Source organism: Dromaius novaehollandiae, chromosome 1 (assembly GCF_036370855.1).
Source record: "Dromaius novaehollandiae isolate bDroNov1 chromosome 1, bDroNov1.hap1, whole genome shotgun sequence".
NCBI classification, from domain to species: Eukaryota; Metazoa; Chordata; class Aves; order Casuariiformes; family Dromaiidae; genus Dromaius; species Dromaius novaehollandiae.
Genome location: NC_088098.1, coordinates 99,564,492 through 99,585,097, shown reverse-complemented (window position 1 = coordinate 99,585,097; position 20,606 = coordinate 99,564,492).

Here is a 20,606-nt window from a genome sequence, read left to right as displayed (position 1 = left end):
AAACTACCTTAGGGCCACACTCATGTGCAATTTCTAAAGAACCAAATAAGACCACATTACTCTCCACGCAGGTGAGTGATACGTGTCATCCATATGAGTCAACTGCACTGATACCCTTCAGTTTCACACAGCTGACTTTACCAAGCCCTCTACTTTTCCTAGCTACTGCATTTAAGTATCTAGCCTGAGCTCAAATCATAAATTGCTGTTCCCCTTTCTCCCTTTTCATGTGCACATACACTGCTCTAGAAATTCACAGAGGAGATATTACTGCCACAGTTACTGTAATATAACTACGGAAACAGGAGTTAATCAATATTGTAAACAGAGATTGTTAACAGCCTAAGCATGTGAGACAGAGGAGTTCATATTTTAATGAACTTGTAGAATCACACATGTCTCTTAAAACTGATTTAGGCTTTGTATTGAGAGGAGACATCCTTGATCAGCTGAAGTTTGAGTAAAGAATATCCTTGGCATGACATGTAATCAGACTTAACTGAGAGCCTGCAGTGATCATTTTGACTCAGCTCAAGAATAATCCTTTGCTGCCTCAAGCAAGCGATGTGACAGCTAATTTTTTATCGAAGTGACATTATTCACAGGTAAACCAATAGGAATCCTCTTTTCAAATGGCATTTTCCTGATGAGCTAACTAATGCATATGCATTACTTTCTAGTTACGGTACAGCTGCACGCAGCATTACCTTGATGTCACGTAAGACCGGTGCTGTGCTCTTTGCCACAGCTCAGCCACTGAGACACAACCTTTCTTCGGACAGTGAATCACATGCTCAGGATCCACAGTGCAGCTTTGAAAAGGGGAAAGGCATTTGGAGGCAAATATACTCAAAAAGCACATTACTGGTATATGTAAAGGAACATTATGATATCGTGGTTAGAAACCACCAGCAACTAACAGACAAACTCTCCAGCCCATCCGAGCAAGAAGTTCTAGCTGAGCGGGCTGGGAGTTCCTAAAATCAAGCAACGTTGGCTAATAGGGACCCCTTTAACATTTTAATAACAGTCTATCTATTTCTTCCTGTCTGGAATTGTGGCTAACTATTTTCTGTTGACTCCATGTCCCTCAGTTGGGGTAGTATCTGTTAAAACATACTCCTATTGCGTACACAGCATTTCTGTATGTAGGCAGATGCACTGACGTGTGTCCAATGACCCAGACCTTGACTTGTGACCATATTTTATCAGGTCTCAGCACTGTTCACTTTCTGTTCACAAAGAGCCAGATTTTTATCTAATGCAAAGGGATTCAGCTTCGTTAAAATCTATGGCACTATCTCATTTTTCACCAGTTGATAAGTAACTCTAGATGTTTATGTTTTACAGACAACTATTCTTCAAATGGAGCTCAAGAGAGTCTGTAAAGTCACTATCCACAGATCTCTGGCTGCAGTTCAGAGACTTAACAGATTAAATGTCCATTCCCTCATACAGCCCCCAACTTCTATTCTAAAATAATGTCTCTTTCTGCCTCAGTAAGAAAGATGGGATTGCTGACTTCCAGTATGCACTGGGAAACTTAGCTACTCTCTGGCATTTCTGGACTATGGGAAGGAAGGTCAAGCAGGGAAGGTTTTTGCCAACTAAGTTACATCTATCCATCCATCTGTCCTTCCTTCCTTTTTTAAAATGTTAATGCCCAGAAATCTAATACCTAAACTTCATATTATGGATTTAGCCTCATTTTTGTGCATTTTCAGAAATTCTGTAAGGAGGCCCAGAGCCTTTGTGAAATGTCACTTCAATTACATTTAATTAAAAATGAATTACATGACTTGTAGCTACCTTTGTTCATGCCTTAGTCATTGCTACAAAAAGTGGTAGCTTCAGTAGACCCTTTGTTTTCTCAGGAAAGTCACATTTAAAACTACAGTGGTGCATTTTAACTACAGTGGCAGCCTCTGTCATAGCAGAAAAGCAAGATGCAAAAAATTACCTTATGTAATTTGTGGTTATAGTATCACTATCAGCTCCCCAGTTTGGGACCTCACCGACACAGACAGAGGTCAGTTATCTTGCTCAGAGGTTGAAAAACCCGTGACCTATCAGCTTCCTCTTCTCTGTAGTCCTCAGACAGGCTTTACTAAAACAGTGGTCTCACATCATAAGCAAGTGAGGAAAGTGATAAGCATGCTTTGATTTTAGACACCGACTTTTCATGAGGAAACACAGGTTGAGCAGAAACAGCTTTCAGTGCCCACACAAGGCGTTCATCCTCCAGAGTGCTTTCTCTTCTTTCCTCGGGGAGCTTTAGAGCTTTACGCTTGTGAGAGAAAAAGCAGACAAACCAGAAACAAGTCAGAAGTGCTAAAGTAGGCCGGCTGACCTCGAATTATGGGGGAGGGTGCCAGGAAGCACACTGAAAATGGAAGTAGGCAGAAGGAGAGCAGGCAGCTCTCCGCTGGGATCTGGGGGGCCTCGCATTTCTTCCCAGCAGCCCTCTGATGGCAAGGGTGATGCAGCCCTTGCCGAAGCGCTGATTGCCACTGAGATGCACAAGCTGAAAAATGCACAGAGAGAGACTTTAACTGTGTGGCAGGTGGGGGCGGAAGGCTTCATTTTCTCCTCATCTGAAGAGTTTCTCAGCATCTGTCTTGTGACAACAGGATAGCTGGTATCAGAATTAGCAGTGCACCATCTTTGACGAGCACAGAAGGCTCGGGGAACTTTTTTCCTTAGTAAAAAAAAAGGAGAAATGTAAGTCATCCCTGAAGTAGCCTTTATAACACATTTCTTGGCATGTTTTGCAAAAATGCACCTATTTCATAATATGGGAAATGTGAATGGGTACATTAATGGCTTACAAGTCAGGCAACTTCTGGCTGTTGGTTGTAATAATGAAATGGGACTACCCTCTTGAAAGCCATATGTACATATATTTGGCTCTATTGCTAAATACCGCGCATCTGCTCTTGATAAAGTCACCTTAGGCTATGCTTAGGACCACAGAGGATCTCTCTTGGAGGAGACCTCTGGCCATCCCCTGGTTCAGTCTGCACTTTAACCAGGGTCAACTCTGAAGGTAGTTTAGGTTGCTCAGGGCCTGGCTTTCCACGCGCCACCTTTTCCACCTGTAGAGTATATGAAATGACACTACTTTTGCAGAGTGCAAGGCAAGAGAAAGAAGACTTGGATGGCCTATATGACCCATGGCAGGGTCACAATACTGAAGCCATCTGCAACAGGCCTTTTCCTAACTTGTTTTTAAAGCCTTTAATGATGGAGAGTCCTCAGTCAGTCACAATCATCTATTCTGGCATCTTATAATCATTACTAATAGAGGCTTTTCCTCGTGTTCAACCTGAACACTCCTCCACAAACTTAAAGCCATCACTTCCTAGTCTACTTCAAGGGGACAGGAAAAGATTTACTCCTATCCTCTGTACAGGTTTGCATTTACATATTTGAAGACATCACATCTCACTCTCAACTAAGTTACCTCAATTCTTTTAGTTCATCTTCAGACCCGTTGGTGGTCCATTGCTGCTGTCCTCTCTGCTCTCTCAAACTGGCTCACACCTTTCTTCAAGCACAATGCCTGAAAAACTGGACTTACTACTTCATATATCTCTGCTGAAACTCTTATTTCCCTGAATCAGCAAGCACAAAAATTTGCTCCACAAGAGGAAGAAAAAATAAGAGTGGTGCACTGTGCTAGATGAAAGGTTGTAAATTCATAGATCTGGAAATAGCACTCTTGCTCCAGAAAGCAGACACGTGCTATGCAGTGTGCTTTCACTGTAGCATTACAGTATCAATGTTAGGGTGATAATATCAAGAGAAGCATGGATTGTGAAAACACTCTATACATCCATGGTGCCCTCTGCCCTGGCCCAGGTCCAAGCCCAGATTTCAGCCCAGCCTGGGGCCATCAGTCACTGGCCCCACAACGCCACAGCCATTCATGCTCAAGCCCCACCATGGCCCTGCCCCTCCCCAGCCATGGGCCTCTGATCTTCACCCTACTCCCGACCCGTGGGCACCTCCTGGCACTGGGCCCCAGCCATGGGCATGGGAAATCACCTGCCAGTCCATACCACTGCTGTTAACACACGCTGTGATTTTTCTGGAGGGGAAAGATGTAAATAAAGAAAGCAGAGTGGTCTCCTGTTTTTACATTACTTCATTACCACCAAGGGTAAGGTGGAAAGTACCAGACTTCTAAAACACGTAAAATACTTGTAAAATGAAAGTCTTTCATTTTCTGCATGCGTGGAAATTTTGGACAAATGTCTCAGAGCTCTCTAACACCTTGGGAAGTATTTTTGCAGTGCAGTGATAAAACCGTCGATGATGAGAAATCGAATACAAAAACAATACACTGCAGACTGAATCTGCATTATGAGCATAAAGTGTCTAGCAAGTGTGCAGGCACACTAACCTGTATCCCTGAACACAGATCAAAGAAGCCCTTCCAGAAAAAAGGGAGTACACCTGAAATCTATGCAACGCACCACAGGTGCACACAGAGAATAAGTCTGTTAGTTTCAGCAACTGAGAAAATAAGAGTGACTGCATGTTCAACCCACCCGCCTACTTGCATTTGCAAATCACATTCCTGGTTGCAATAAATAGACAACAGTGTCTGAGTACACCACCCTAATGCAACAGTTATTCCAAAAATAGTTAAGCTAAAGTTTTACAGAAAGAATGGGCGCTACTGAGGGACGACAAGTCAGGTGTCAAGGACGGCTACAGGGGGTTTCGCCTACACTGGGAAACTTATTCCAGTGTTTATCAGTTTTACCTGTCAGTTTGGAAGTGACTGGCAGTGATGCTGGAAGCACATTTGTGGTCAGGCTGACATCAGGCTGCTCAGGTCTGGAAGGTGCTGCTCCTCCCAGCCCAGTAATACAAAATACCCCCAAACTGCACCAGGATGATGCTAACCTCCTCCACTTCAGTGCTGGCAAAACCCAGCTTAGTTATTTAGCAACTGCAGATAACACTTCAAAGCCCTTTCCAGGCCAGACCGAACCAGCAAAGGCTCTGCCGTTTGGTGGCACGCCAAAAAAGGAGAAAAGTGAAAGGAAAGCCGCGAGCATCTGCCAGGACAGAGGAACGCTGCCCTCGGGTCCCTCGGGTCAGAAAGAGCAGAATATTTCTCCTGCCCTGCGAGTTGCTTTCCCCCGGAGCACGCAGCATCCCGCCCAGCTTGGAGCATTTCTGGTAAAGCCGGCGCGCTGCAATTTGTGCCGCGAGTGGCGCGGACGGAGGCTGCCGTGTCGCTGGCCACTAGATGGCAGGGAAAGGCAGGGCTGAGCGCCTCGCCTCGCCTCGCCTCGCCTTTCCTCTCCTCCCCTCCCCTCCCCTCCCTTCCCTTCCCTTCCCTTCCCTTCCCTTCCCTTCCCTTCCCTTTCTTTTCCTGGTGATGTTTTAGGGGTTCTTTGGCTTGCTCTCGTGTTCGCATGGTGCTGAAACAGGACTCACCACTTCTTTTGAGATGCGGCTCAGCTGTGGCCCAGTGGCCGCCTGTGAGCAGCGCTGGCTCCTGTCAGGGAAGGCAGGTGCTTTTCTGCAGTTGTTTGGAAGATGGGACGATGTGCCAGCAGCCAGCAGTGGATTTCATTGATTAAGAACAAAACATAGCCCATTTTCCTTGAGTTATGTCCTTAGCTGCTCACCCTTTTGCTCCTTCTTATGATAGGGTAGGTGGCCAGGAAGAAAATCCCACACAGCTGTTGAAATTTCAGGGCTAAACTGATGGGGTACTATTTTTATTTGAATTTTTGGCCCAGGAGGGGTTTCATTTACTTAACCAGAGAACATCAAGCACTGTGAGCGGTCATGAGTCCATTTTACCACATTTATTCAGTTTCAAGTCTTTTCTGTAGTCCTATGCTTTTTAATTAATCTGGTGCCAGTGAAAGGCCTTGTCATCCAAAAAGCTGTAGTTCAAACAGAAACAGAGCAAGATTCTTCTTAAAAACATTTCCACCCTCTTACGTCTTTCTTGACCCAGAGGAAACTGCTAAAAGGACAAAAGTTGCCTTCATCCCATCCCTGCACCGAGTCCTGGCAAGGAGCTGACCGTGTTTCATTTAAGTGACCCCGGCTGCCACAGGCCCTGGCCCCCCTGCCAAAAGGCTGCCTCATATGCTCACTGCTGCTTGGCTCTCCCAAATTCATTGCTAAACTAGTTACCCATCATCTGCTTATTTTCTTAAAAGAGTATGTTTTGGGAATGCAGACTACAGTCCTCTCCAGGGCATTCTCTGCTCTCATCTAGCTTTGTCCCTCACAAATGAAATATTTTAAAACACAGTGCAAGTCTTTCCTCAGAGTTTCTTTCTCTTTAAAAAAAAGTAACTGAACAAAACAAAGTAAAACCTCATCTACTACATGGGAGGCAACCAAGCATCCTGAAACCAGACCTTGTCATCTTCGCGTTTCACCCAGACTCTGGTGTGGGACCCACCCCACCTGCTGCAGACATGCAAAGTGGAACGTTGCGTCCGAGCCAGCCACCGCGAGGCTCCCTGTAGACTCATAGAAGAAAAAATTAATCTTATCTCACAATTTGTCCACCTTATTGCTAAGTGAGTATCGGGTGACTCACACCATAAAAAAAGGCTAATTCATTCCTTGGTTATGGAGAAAGCTTCACTCGTAGGCACTGCATGAATCCCACTAACAGAGTAAGGATGTGTTAACTTTGCTATGAACTTCAACAAGGAAAAGCCCAATTCCTTTAGTTTGCCATGGCATGTCCAGTCACCATTATCTGCAAGCCTCCTTTCCAATGCTAGTAATGTACTTACACGTAGATAAATCAAGGCACATCTATGAATCATATCTGCTCACCTGATCTGTATACTGGGTCCGAGTTTGATCCACTGAGCCTAGATCTGGGACAGAAGATCTTTGATCCACATGAATTCATAGACACCGTGTTGCAAGTACAACAATGGATAATTACTAAGCAGGAAGCAAAGTAGCTGTCTTAGCTTTCCTGACAGAAAGAAGTGAAAGAAACTGCACTGCAGAGTCTTTCCTAGGAGTTCAGAGACAGGAGCAAGTGTGACACAGAATCCTGGTGGGAGAGCTGGGGTGCACCCCTGCCTGATGCAGAAGAACCAAGTTGGCTTTTCCCCCCTAACGTGAAGGTGGCAGCAGAGGGAAGTCTAGGATTTGTATGGGTAAAATACTTCAGTCCAGCCCTTAGACTTCAGTTTCTCTGATCCCTGTAGCATCTGAAGTGGGATTACAAAGTTCTGGGCAAACATGGAAAAGTATGATGGGTTTGACATAATGGTTTTCATATCAGATAAAGCGAGTGTGGAAGTTAGTGGCAGAGGGAAACTGACTCAGCTTTGTCTTCTGTAGCACAAAAAGACAGTTTGGTTACAGCTTGTCCCTGCTGCGTTCTAGGCTAAACACTTTCAGAGAAGGACTCTAGGTAGGAGAACCAGAAGAAGTAAAACTAATAATAAAAGAAAAAGTATTTTTATAGTTTTGGGTTTGTCTGAACACATAGCACACCAGGGTTGCTGGAGCGAGTGGTGGCAGGCATCCCACATAAGCTGTTTCAACTGCAGTTAATATCTTTCCATAATGAAAAATGATAACTCTTTTATAATGGTGGGGGGGGGGGGGGGAAGGGGAGTTAAATTCCTTGGCTTGATTTGCAGCTACAGCAGCCCTATTAAAATCACTGAAAGATGCATGTTAGAAACATTCATTAAGCATCAGTGTAGAGAGTACAGTAAAACCAAGGGGTAAATCCTAAACTTACTACTCCCCTTCTTCCTTAGCCAAAGACAGAGCTATTGGAAGAAACGTCAGAGAGTGATAGCCACACAGTCAGAGCAGCCATTTAGCATAACCCCTCCTTTACGAGTTACGGAAATGGAGGCAAAGAAAAAAAAAAAAAAGGAAAAGATATTTCTTGAGCTCCCCCAAGCTAATCAGCGCAAGCACAGGAACGAGAAGCCGAGCCTTTGGGCTCACAGTGTGCTCTTGGGGCCAGCAGCAGTGCTGGGGAGGACTGTGATTTGAAGATTTCCTCCCAGTAATTTACTGTTCCAATCCCTGTAAAATGCCTTACCCAATGGACTGTCCCAGCAAGGCACACAAAGTACAGCCTTCTAAATCCAGGAAATACAGTTATTGCATTTAACTATCACTTAACTCTGAAGAACAGAAAAATAAACATGCCCTATGACAGGACCTCAGAGAATTGTAATTTGCCCAAATGTCAGAGGAGAAAGACTATTAATTCAAGTCTCAAAGATTTAATAAAATCTTAACTTAATCTCTTTAGCATTCTCATGGTTGTTTTTTTTTTCCCCTCCATAAATAAATATCCCTTTGCTAGTTACTATTTTTTCCAGATTACAGGTTATATTATCAGCAGAGGTAGCCTTCATTAATAGTTGTATGGGATTAGACCATCCTTGCTTTTTTTTTTTTTTTTTTTCTCTCTATTCCCTTCTTTGTTTTTATATTCTGAGGTGCTGGACATATTCTTTAGTATGTTACCTGAATACGGACAGACTTGGTTTAAAAATTGCATGTTATCACAGGCAGCATTTTGAGAAAGCCCCTGTTTTTTAAGTAGATAGACTGCAAATTCCTACTGGTATTCTTACTACTGCATCAGCACTACTATGATAGTAACACTTGTATTATAGGGACTATTTGATGTCTTGATGTGCAAACTGCACATACTGAGGATATTGTGAATGTTACCTAGTTTTCTTTCCCACAAAGCTTCAGTTATTGGTGAGAGTAAATGAGATGTCTGCATTCCCTGGAGAAAAATGACTGGAGCCAGTCAGAAGACTTCATCTAGAGATGAGTTCTGCAATCAGCCAAGCTAAATATACTAGTCCCACATTTACACATGCAAATTGGTGCTCCACTAGCTGAGGCCTACTGCTTATCAGAAAGTGAAAGAAGCAGCATTTTGTGTAACTGCCTTGCAATCAAGCTGTCCCTCTGTGACTAATGACAAGTAAAGGGGCAGGAAGACTCAAGACCTCTCATGAGACTGTCTGATGCAGCACGCGGCCCTGATGCAAGTTTCAGCTTCCTGCAAACATCTTCATGGGCCACAAAACCTACAGAAACAACCCAAGTTGCATGGTATAACTGGGCAGAGTGTCAGAGCAGAGCACGTCAGTCATGGGAGCACCGTGCCCTCCAGCAGGTCTTCCAAGAAAAGCAGATCTCAATTAGGCAGTTTGGATTTTCCTTCTATAAATGGTGACCACACTGTGGCCCTCTCCAGAGAGGAAAGATTAGGATAAGAAGGAATAAACATTAGGATAAGAAGGAATAAACTCATTAGTTTCTTCTGAGATTGTCCAGAAGTTGTAAAGGTTTTTGCAATAATGAGCAGGCACAACACAGCCTTTCAGGTGCCAGACAGAGTTTTTAATTTATGTCCTTTCCACAAGATATTTTTCTCCACCCACTTCACCTCCGTTTTCTCCGAATTTACAGCAAACACATTTTTGTTCCCAACAGGAAGGCTATATGTGTATCTGATGAATGACTGTATTCAGGGTGTGACACACACAAAGCAATACTCTGTAATTTTCACAGACCCGTGGGGCCTGTGTCGCCTCCATGTCATTGCTTTACTGCTTCTAAACCACAGGCTCGGTCTTTGTCAACAACCCCAGACAGCAGCCGGGGGCGCGGGAAGAGGCGACTGGCCCTGTCCCTGGCGCAGGAACATTCTCGAGTGGCACCAACAGGGCCACAGCTGACATAATTAAGAGACAATTTGATTTATGATCAAATTTAAAAAATGCTTTCTTTGCATTGTTGAAACAGCTCATTTTTTATTGCCCAGTTTGCATGCACAGCCCTGCATGCTGCCGTGATGATCTGGAGTGCCTCTCGCCCAGTGCAGCCCGGCCGCAGGGGCTGGTGGGGAGCGCGGCCGAGCTGACGCTCCTGGGGAGGGCACCCAGCTGCCGCGCGGCCACAGCCAGGGCGCACGCCCTGCCTTGCACCTGGCATTAAATACTTGGGTTTGGTTGGACAAACAGCATGCCAATCTCAGTCCAACCACCCTGGAAATTAACAAAACAAAACAAAACAAAAAGCTTGAAAAATCACCAGGAAAGTTTCAGTCACATGAAAAGTGCATTTTTGTCTAAACAAGCCTGAGAGGTATTTGGCAGCTCTGTCCAGAAATTTCTGCACTCTCAAATATCAGAGAAGGGGGCATATTTACACTGATGCTCAAGTCAGTAGAATGTACCTATAACATTTAATGCACTGGTCATAAACAACACCTTGATTTTTTTCCACAGGAAAGTTTTCCAGAGTCTGTCTTGTTGGAAGTTCCCCTAAGAAACTGATTGAAATGCTCAGAAAAGAATGCTTTCTGGTGAAAATTTTCCATTTTTCAGATAGATTGTTTTTATGACTAATGACGCATAAAAACAGAGCATTTCTGGAAGATTGTAACATTTTTTTTGATGCTATCTGAATAGATGTTATGTTATTTCATTTGAAAATGCTGTTTTAACATATGTGCAGCATCAGATGCTATTTTAGAAGTGGTGCTCTTGGTTAAGAAACAAAGGAAAACTTAAAAGAAAGGACAGAGGAAACAGGGCTGTGTTTGGTGGACAGGAAATCTGATTTCTGCCTTTTCTGTTTGCATCATGGCAAAACTGATGTTTTACTCCACGATAGCTCACACGTCTTAAAGAAAGAGAAGACAAAGGTAGGAAGACCTTTCGGTCCTGACTGCACACCCCTCATTTCCTGAACCCTGACCTGAGCCTGCCTGCCCACCCAGGGCACGCTGCGGTGGGCTCGGCACACCCTTGCTGTCTCCTTCCTTCAGAGGGAGGAGGAGGAGAACCACGTGACAGGAAGATTCACATTGCTGAAGTGCCCAGGTAGAGCAGCAAGGAAAGCACGAGCTTTGTGCAAGTCATTGAAAAACCACATGTTGAACAAATAAAAATTTATGAGCACTGCCTACTCTATTTCCTGAATGAGGGGTAGTCCCATGGGGAAAAATGCAGATTGAGACTATGTTCATGGATACACCCAGTGATGCAAAATTAGCATCACATATGTAAGCTTTTACTTCTGTCATTTCCTAACTCCCTAGTCACATAATGAGAAAGCACCATTTTTCCTATTATTCATCCTGTTATCTGGGTGACTTACATCGTTCAGGATCTCCCTTCCGCTCCTTCCAAAAGCACATGGGGATGTCTCTGGTGATGCCTCATCCTCTTCTTCATTCGAGGCATTTATCTTCAAACACTTAACTCATATGAGAAGTTCACACACCCTTTTCCTGAGCATTACTTACTGTTCATTTATCAGTGTGATCCTTGATGCCCATTCCTGTTAGCCTCTCCAATAAAGTAACCCAAATCACTGTTAATCTATTTAGGACAAACTCTGTCTTTATAGGACAAACACCACCTCTAAAGGCGCCCTGAATGAACTACTTCAGGCCAGGACTTTGAGGGCAGTGGACTTTCCCTTTGGTTCCCCAAACTATATTTTGAGCCTCACTGTGTATTTTTTGGTGCCACCAGTTAAATTCTGGTCTGTGAAAGTCCAGGAACTTGAATAAGCAACAGCCAAATGTAAAGGCAGTTCTTTACTATTTAGCACCCAGGTTTGGACATTTTGAGCATGGCTTTGAGAAAGTCCAAGGGCTTTATATAAGTTACAGAACCTGAGTCCTTTAAAGTTTATCTGAACAGCATATGATAGATATTTTAATAACATAAATGTCTCAAATGAAGACATTTCTAGCTAACAGGCAAGAAAATTCTTCTCCTTGGTATTTGAGTTAAAGCAAGAACTAAGGAATAGGTCTTATTTGCTTGCAGCTTCTCATTTAAGCAAGAAAGGTCTTTTGTTCCAACAGCGTAGGCACACACACATTTTTTCCCCACAGTTTTCAATCTAGATTCTTAAAGATTTCCACATGGCCTGCCAAAAGATTGTATAACTGCTTTAACAGTTTTATGCTGTTTGGGATCCGTAACTGAAGCGGGTGTCTGAAGCTGGATTCATTTCAAGCAGAAGTCAAGATTGCATATGAATCTCATGAGTTAAAATGAGTTATCTTTCCTTCCATTTTTCCTTGATGCATTGGATCAATTTGCCCAACTTTCATTTTCAGCAATATGACAATAATACAGTAAACAAACTTGTGCATAAGTATCAAATGGAAAGGAAATCGAATCAAAAAATGTCACAACCTAGTTGAGCTTCATGGTATGTTTGAAATTCAGCCTCTAGACGGAAGACCTTCTGCCTCCTACTATGTTTGCTGCAAGCAGATCCAGGTTGTGTATTATTTATTTGCTTTGACAGATTACCTGTTTAAGACAGATCTGCAGTAGGTTCCAGCAGGAATTTTAGCTGAGAGTGAAAGATTTCTAGAATTACTTTATCTTGGGAAAATCTATGAATATAATCTCATACAATCAGTTTGGTACCTTTGAAACCTAGTCTAAAACATAATGCACACCTATTCAGCAATACTACAATACTGTACCAGCTAATGCCGGCCACCTGTCTTTGTATGAGCTGAACAATCAACACAAGTAATGCAAGAAAATGAAATGGAACATATGCAGCTGTTTTGCATGCTAGTAATTAATGAATTTACTTCACATAGTAAATGCCAAACTAAAAAAAATTTACTCCTGCCCACAAAATTTAAAAACCCAGAAACCTCATAGGAAAAAAAAATAGTTTGATGCCCTGCAACCACAAGCTCTACACAAAATGAATTTTTAAGAAGGCTTGAGCATGAATCCTAAGATATTAACTGACACTATGTGTACTGTACATGCTCCCAAACCCTCAGGAGCTATGGATGCCTCCACTGCTGAGCTTACAGGATAAGGCAGCATGTTTCAGCAAGAGAAGAAACAGCCTCTGAGAAAAAGGTTGCCTTTCGCTATGCCATGGTTGATTGGGAAGACTGTGACAAATCCACAGTTAATGGAGGAATTAAAGCAATCTCTTGCTAGCCTGCTGCAGGTCAAAGATACTGGGATTTTCAGGGTCAGTGGCAGATCTCTCTTTCCAATCAATATTCTGCTTTACTAGCTCTCAGGCAGAGAGCCCAAACATGGGCCAATCCCCCAATCTACTGATCACTGTTCCCTGAGAAACTGAACGGTGGTGGCTGTCCAGATATGTAAAAAAGAAATAAGTTTACATTTTGTCTCAATAAATATTTGATGACAATGCACAGACAGTAATAGTAAAAACAGCTGTGAGTTTCAGAGACATAGGTACCTCCTTGTAGTTTTGGCAAAAATTGGCAAAACCCTGGGGATCGTGGATCTGCCTCCCCCTTGAGGTCTACTTAAACGACAGATCTCTCTGGGGTTTCCTGTAATCCATCAGCTTTGGACGCTCTTTCCTGGAATATCAACTCAATAATATCAGCCTGATATTTATGGAGGCTGTCATTTTTACTGAGGGAGAAAAGAGTGTTGCTGCCCAGAGTACGAACACTGACCTTCTTTGGGAACATGGCTGTGGAATCACTTCCTGGACAGAGTAAAGAAAACATTTTGGTGAATAGGCACACAAAACTTAAGGACTGACATTATCATCAACTATTGCAAAATAAGTACCTCCTATTGGCTGGCAGGGCAGGATTCAAACTTCACAATGTGACCTTGAATACGATGATAAAAATGTTTCATATAAATGTATAAAACATTCCATATTCTTATACTGGCATATAAAGGAGAACAGTGTGCTTAGCTCAAGGCTGGCTTTCATCAAAAACATGGCAGGACAGTGCCAATGAAGTGAATGACCCTTTAGCTATGGCTGGCAGCTGAGGGTTGCCATGACATATTCACAATATATGTATTCCTAACCCTTGCTTTTTCATCTTTCTCCCTCTTTGTGGGCACTAACAACATGCTGTCAGGTTTGCTCTTCAAAAGACTTGCCAGAAGTCTAAAAAACCCTCAGTTTGCCTTGGTGCAAGAGCTACATATGAGGATAGGGAAGGGAACAATGCTCATCAGATTTATAACCACAGGAAAGAGGGTTTTGTCTTTGGTTTTTAATATATAGACACTGCTTAGAGGCCTCCCAGAGTCCCAGGGCATATATCGATCACATAAGTTACAGGCTAAGCACTGCATCACTGCTAGTCAAGGACTTCAACATAGCTGCACTTACAAAATCAAAAGAAGAACGCGCTGCTATACTAGATCTCTGAAAATATTTCCTATATTTTTCTTAAAATTAATTGTTTTTCCAGGTTCACCGAATGAACCTCAATGAATTTTGGCAGAAAACTTTTCCTTCTTATCTTGACAGCCTTTGAATTGCTCACTGTTGAAAAAAGAAAACTACTGAACACATGCATATCAGCAAAGCACATGCTGGAAAAAATAACATGTAAAGTTACAGCTTATCATATTAATTAGTGCTTCTCAGATCTGAAAGTGGAGTACTTTAAGATATTGACAGTGGAAAGAATAAGAGGTGCCATGTTTTTCTCTTTGATGGAGAATGAGTCACTCAGCTAAAACTTGCCCGTGAAATATCAGGATGTACTCTCTGCAGAAGTTTCCTTTATAATTACCTTTTAATCGTGTTTACAGTAACTGATTATGGAAAAATGAGACTCTCAGCCTTTTGGGTCTCTTTCCATTAAAAAAGTATTTTTTGATTCACTTTATAGAAATCCTTATCTAAAGGATGAGCTGATGACTTAAGGTAATGCAATGGGTGACCTGTGCGCTGGAGTAACCATACTTAACAACACATTTGTCCATTGCTGAAAACAGATGGCACGCGGTCTGCCTTTGCCCTTTGTCTCTAGACCCCTCTTCATCTCAGAGCAAACCTTTCCATTCACAGCCACGGCTGTATGGAGTCTAGACCTATAGGCATCCCGCAGTACTGACAAAATGCAAGCAGGCAACTGGGAGCCAAAATGTTTCCACCACACCATATATAACCCTTTTGCATGGCAGGGTACAAAGGCAATGGCAAGCAAAGAGCTAAAAGAGCAAAACAAAATGTGAAATGGAAAAAAATAAGCATGGGGGCAGTGAGCAAAGTTGAGACACAAGAACAACAGAGATATAAGGTAGGCAGGGGGAGACAGATAAAATGTGTGACACTTTGCCTGTGAAAATGTCCACTGAGGTGACTGCACATGTTCCCATCCTACCTACACCAACAGCTTCCTGTGGTTCCCCTTCCCCTCCTAATCATTTTCTGTGAACTAAAACTCACAACTGGGTGTTTTGTTCCTCCCTGGTGGTTTTCAGATACATTCCCTGAACTCAAGCAGTGAAGGCCGCAAAATAAGAAAATAACTCAAAATATGAAAATAACTCAGTGACCAACCACCCACATGCACAATCTCTCATCCTCCCTTCCGCAGTGCCCTGCTTGTAGGAAAGAAGTGGTAGCCCACCGCACTTCTTTACAAAAATAAAGACTGGGAGTCAACCATTTGTAAGCAGTTTTGCTACAGTGGGAATAAAGCTGTCCAGCCCTCATCCTCCCTTTCCAAGCTGGGTCATTGTATCAACAGAATTGCTCACAGAGAGCAAGGCAAACTGTGGTTTTGGTGGGTCTCACCTCTTCCTGCACAACAGCTTGGGAAGGGAAAAAAAGACATGCTGTGAGGAAAGCGGTCTGAACTTTCTCAGGATGTGGAGCTACAAGGCTCAGGCTTGCTGGCAGCCAGCTCTCTTGAGGTTATGGAGTTGAAAGAAAACATCCTCAAAATTAGATGCAGTGAGAGGTTTTAATTCCTACTCCCATGGGACAAAACAACTCTTTTTTCAAGCTGGGGCAGGAAAGCATCATTCCTAGTACTGTTTTTTCTTCTTCTTTTCACTGCTTCAATCATTTAACAGAAATAACACAAGAAAGAGGAGCCAGATCTCCACATTAATACCCAAAGATTTTTTCCAACCTAAACCTGCCAGGTGTACATACCTCACTCATTTCTCATCCCCCTTTCTTACTAGGAGACTGGTAGTACTTTCGGTATTGCACTTTCTACATTCAAGTCCTTCCCTACCACAAGAATCAGTGTGCTGAGGATTTCCCTACTGGTGGTGAGGAAAGATGAAAGTCTCTGATAAGCAGCAAAATCAGAGATTTTCCTCCTGAAAGACAAGACCGCCTGAATGATCTGGACACACCATACACACAGAGACCCCTTGTGCGGCACAGGAATAGTTGTGTTCCACTAGCTGCTTCCCAGCGGTCTTTTGAGATGGTACCAGGCTCTGTAGATGTATCTTCCCCTGGGTCTAAATATTTCACCCTACAGGAGAAGTGCAATTCCTGACACACTTTTAGGGGGGTTTTGTTTTCTTTTTTTTTTTTTTTTTTTCAGTTTTTCATGTGTCTTTAAAAAGCGAGTGATTTGTTCAAGTTAGTATTTGGGAAGGAGGAGGGAAGTCCTCTTTTTCTTGGAAGCAATTACACCCATTCCAGAAAAGAAGGGTCCAGCCTGGAAGCAAGGAAGTAGGAAAGGAGTCCCAGCAAAGAGGCCGAAACCTGCAACTTCAGAACATGCCAAGGGCAGCAGAAGGAAAAATTTCCATGTGCTAGAGGGGATCGTGCAAGATTTGAAACTACACAGAAAACTACTGAGCTCACTGAAACCTGGAAGCATGGACCTGCCTACAAAAGCATCATGACATGGGAGTGAGATGTGTATAGGCACTTTATTTCTGTTCTGTCACTTCAGTTTTCTCTTTCTAAAAGGTGAAGAATTTTATTTTGTATGGTATACAAACCTAGCTTTTTGAATTTAAAAGTCTTTCTGATATTTGATGGAAAAACACATCTAGGGAAAAAGCTACTCAGAACCAGCTCAAAGCTGGGGCCAACTCAGGATTGTGTCACAGAAGTCAGCAGACTGCACTGAAAGTTAAGTAACACTTGTATCTTCATATGTATTAGAACAGAGGATAAAATGCTTAAGATCAGTGTTCAGTTATTTAATAAACGTAAGATTACATGGGACCCTAGAAAGAACCTGGAGTATCCCAGATTTTCTGCAATAATGAAAACTACACTCCTGTATTTCCACGTTCCTCTATTGGATCCTGTTATCTGGAACTAAAATCATCTCAGCAGAGCAATAGGAGAACAAAATTTCATGCTCTCTGTAACAGCCAGCTTTTTGAATGAGAAATATATGTTTGTCACCAACTCAGCCCCTTCTATCAAATTTCCCCAGAACTCCTCAGTGCACATGACTTGTTTCTTAAAAACAGCGGGTGTTGAGGTCAGGAGACTTGCTCGCCCCCACCCCCCATTTTTTCAGTGAGTTAGAGAATTTAGTTCTCAGCCAGAGTCTTTGGGGAGAGTTGCTTTGGTTCTTTTCTTTTTCTTACTGTAAATGTCCACATTAAATATTAGGAGTTCTCCCAGGAACAAGTGAGTTTATCCATGTCACACAATCTAAAAAAGCCCTGTGACAGGTTTCTGCAAGTGTGAGCTCCCCAACAGCAGCTGGAAGTGCAACTGGCTCCTGACTTGTGAGCCCCATGCTCACCATCAGCAAAACACTCCCAGCATACATGGGAGCAGCTCTGCAGGCTCCTTCTCTGCTCGTCACAAAGTCAAACTCTCTCCACCCTTAGGAGAACCAAGAAGGAAAGGAAGAGAAAAAGATCACAGAAAAGCCTAACCCTGAACTTGGAACTGTCACCAGCTATTCACAAGCAAGTGGCCAGCCCAGATAAACACAGCAGTTTGTTTTTAAATCAGCTTATCAGACGGTGCCCTAAGAAAGATTTTATCGCATAGCCTCGACTGTTTTCTGCTCTGCAAATTCTGTCCTTCTCGGGCAGCCGACAATGTGGCACATGTCTCCCTTCCACACTCAGCCTTTGTCCTTCTAAGCTGCTTCTCCAGTCCTGATCCAGATTGCAGAAATGATGAGAGGCGCACAATCTGGTACACACAATTTCCTACCTTGTGCATCAGCCTCCATGGCTGTGCCATTCCAACCTGTTTGGATTTTTCCTATATTTTGAAACTAAACTTCTGGCAGTGAAAACGGTGAAGTACTATTTTCTCGTTGACTTAATATTATTTATACTGTGACAAGATTTATATAAATTTCTCATTTTAAAAGCGAATACATTAATACATACTATCTAAGTGTATGCCAGCAGACAAGAGTGACAAGCAAACATCACACAACATCTGAAGTAGCAATGCCAGTGCTCTGGGATGTGGCTATACCAAGATTCCCACTTCTGTCGAATGCCTGTTCACAGGCATGTCCACTTTGAGAAACAATCCCAAGCTACATATTTTTTCAAAAAAGATTAAACTCCTCATACTCTAAATCAACCTTGAAACTCTCTCCCAGATGTTTCAGCAGGAACGACTAACAAAAGCACACCAATAAAATTGGGAACACATATAAGTAACGACTGTATGAAAGCTGTACCTGGCTAAATCCATTCTGTAATGAATCCTGTACACCCAGATATTGTCAAAACAGCCATTCTTTACATTAGACAAGCAAATGAAGCAAGGGCATTAAATCAAATCTACTTTTACTACCTCAAGAGTGGTATAAATACACTGAGCAGAAGATTTATAGTTTGCATTGCATGTTTTGTAATATAATTTGGATCAGATCAGGATAATAGCAAATAAATTCATGCCTTCTGTTTATCACTTTCCCTATCCCCTCAAATATTCAGACTTGCAAAAAGGCCACAAAAAACAGACCCAACACCTGTGCGGTTTTTAGGAATATCTCCTTTTCTACATTAAAATACTGATTCTTCAGCTAATATGAAAAAAGATTGAGGAAGGGAGACTTCACAGCAGAAACCCTACTTTAAACACTGTGGGAAAATACCCCGAGGAGCGCTTCTAATACCATAAACCAGAAATCCATGCTAATTAGTGAAGTTAGCTGCTTGGACCATTTTAGGTTCACACACCTGATTGTCTGTGATGGTTCTGTCTTCTCTGGTTTTAATATGACAATTCTTCTAAACGCTGGTGTTCCCACATTGCTTTCTAGGGCTAGTTTTACCCCCAGATTCTATACATGAAATAGATCACCATGCAAAGTTGTACCAGAAGAGAGAGAGAGAGGGGGAAAAAGAATATCTGTTTTGGTTAGCAGCAACACAGTTCCAATTCCTGGGGGAATAGAAGGATTTTTCCACAGATGGGAGGACTTTCCACACAGTATTGCTCACATACCAAAAATAAAGGCATAACAAATGCTTTATACTGACTTGTAAGCACCACATTTATCCCATAGCAGAGAGTTTTCTCTCTCCCAAGTCCAACATCAGCTTCAAGTTTCCTACCCAAATTTGGTCTGCACAGCACTAAGAGAAACGTGTCTGAAGACTCAGACTGTCCAGATCTCATGTGAACCACAACAGCTTAGACCAGTGAAAGTCTCAAAAAATAAACTCTCCACAGTCTCAATAAGCACTTGGTAGTAAACAACATTGGCAGATTGTGGCAAAAGGCTTAACCTCAGGTTTTAAACAAGGCCATGGTGACTAACTCCTGAAGGCCAGCACAGTAGGCGCCTCCCAGGGCCTCACACACCACCTTGGCCCCTTCCAACACAGAGGTAACGGACGCAGCTGAGACAGGCTCCCCCTCTGCATTACTCGCTCTTTGTAGGCGGCCAACAAGATCTGACATGCATTCAATGAACTTGCACCATTTCTCTTCCCCGACACTGATTTTAGCTCTTCCAGCAAAAACAGTATTTATGCAAAAGGAGGCCTGCTGAGGAACACTTTCTGATTTCTCCCATGGCCAGCCTGCCTCCTCTCAAACATCACTGGTCTGCTGGCAGCTAGGCCAAAGTGCTGCTTCTCAGCAACAGTGGAATGGGAATTTCCCTTTCCACTGAAGCACGTGGGAAAAGGATGGTTCATGGTTATTACTGTAAGCTGCAATAGGGTTTAGCCCTCCCACTGCCTAAATACATTTAGAAGGTGGGATTCTCAGTTGCAAATTGGGAAGGGCTTCATGGGGGTGGGAGTGATGGGGAAGGAAGAGAGGGGCAGAGAGATGAGCTCTCTCTACAGACCAACTCCAGGCAGCAGCACTCCTAGCTCCTATGATAACACAGCAACAAACTTCTTAAAAATCTTTACATTCAAATATCAGTCTAGGATCCCAGTAAATACTGCACAGTTCAGTGCAAAAATGTCCCTGAATGATTTGTCTGAGATCTTACCATCACTCCAGATCACACAGGACAAATGTGCCTTCATTTAGCTTTGAACTTCAATCCTGTTTTTCCATATAGGCTGGAAAACATTTCATATATCTCTTTCCTCACCTGTCCCTGTATGTAGAGAAAAATGTAATGGTTTAAGTAAGCAGTAGGAACATGCATTCAGTTCAAGGTCAAAGACTCTGAGAGTCATGCGCCCATAGTATTTGGAGACCAAAGGTGATTTTTCTCTGTTAGCTGTGGAGTTAGGCTGAGATGTAGAAGGTATTGTTTATATAGAAAACTTTCAAAAAAAAAGTTCCCTCAACACTCACTTCCTTTCTTTTAAAGCTTGGTGTGGGAGGAGTCATCTTTTGGCTGCCTTAGCTTCATGTTAAATTAAGCTTTC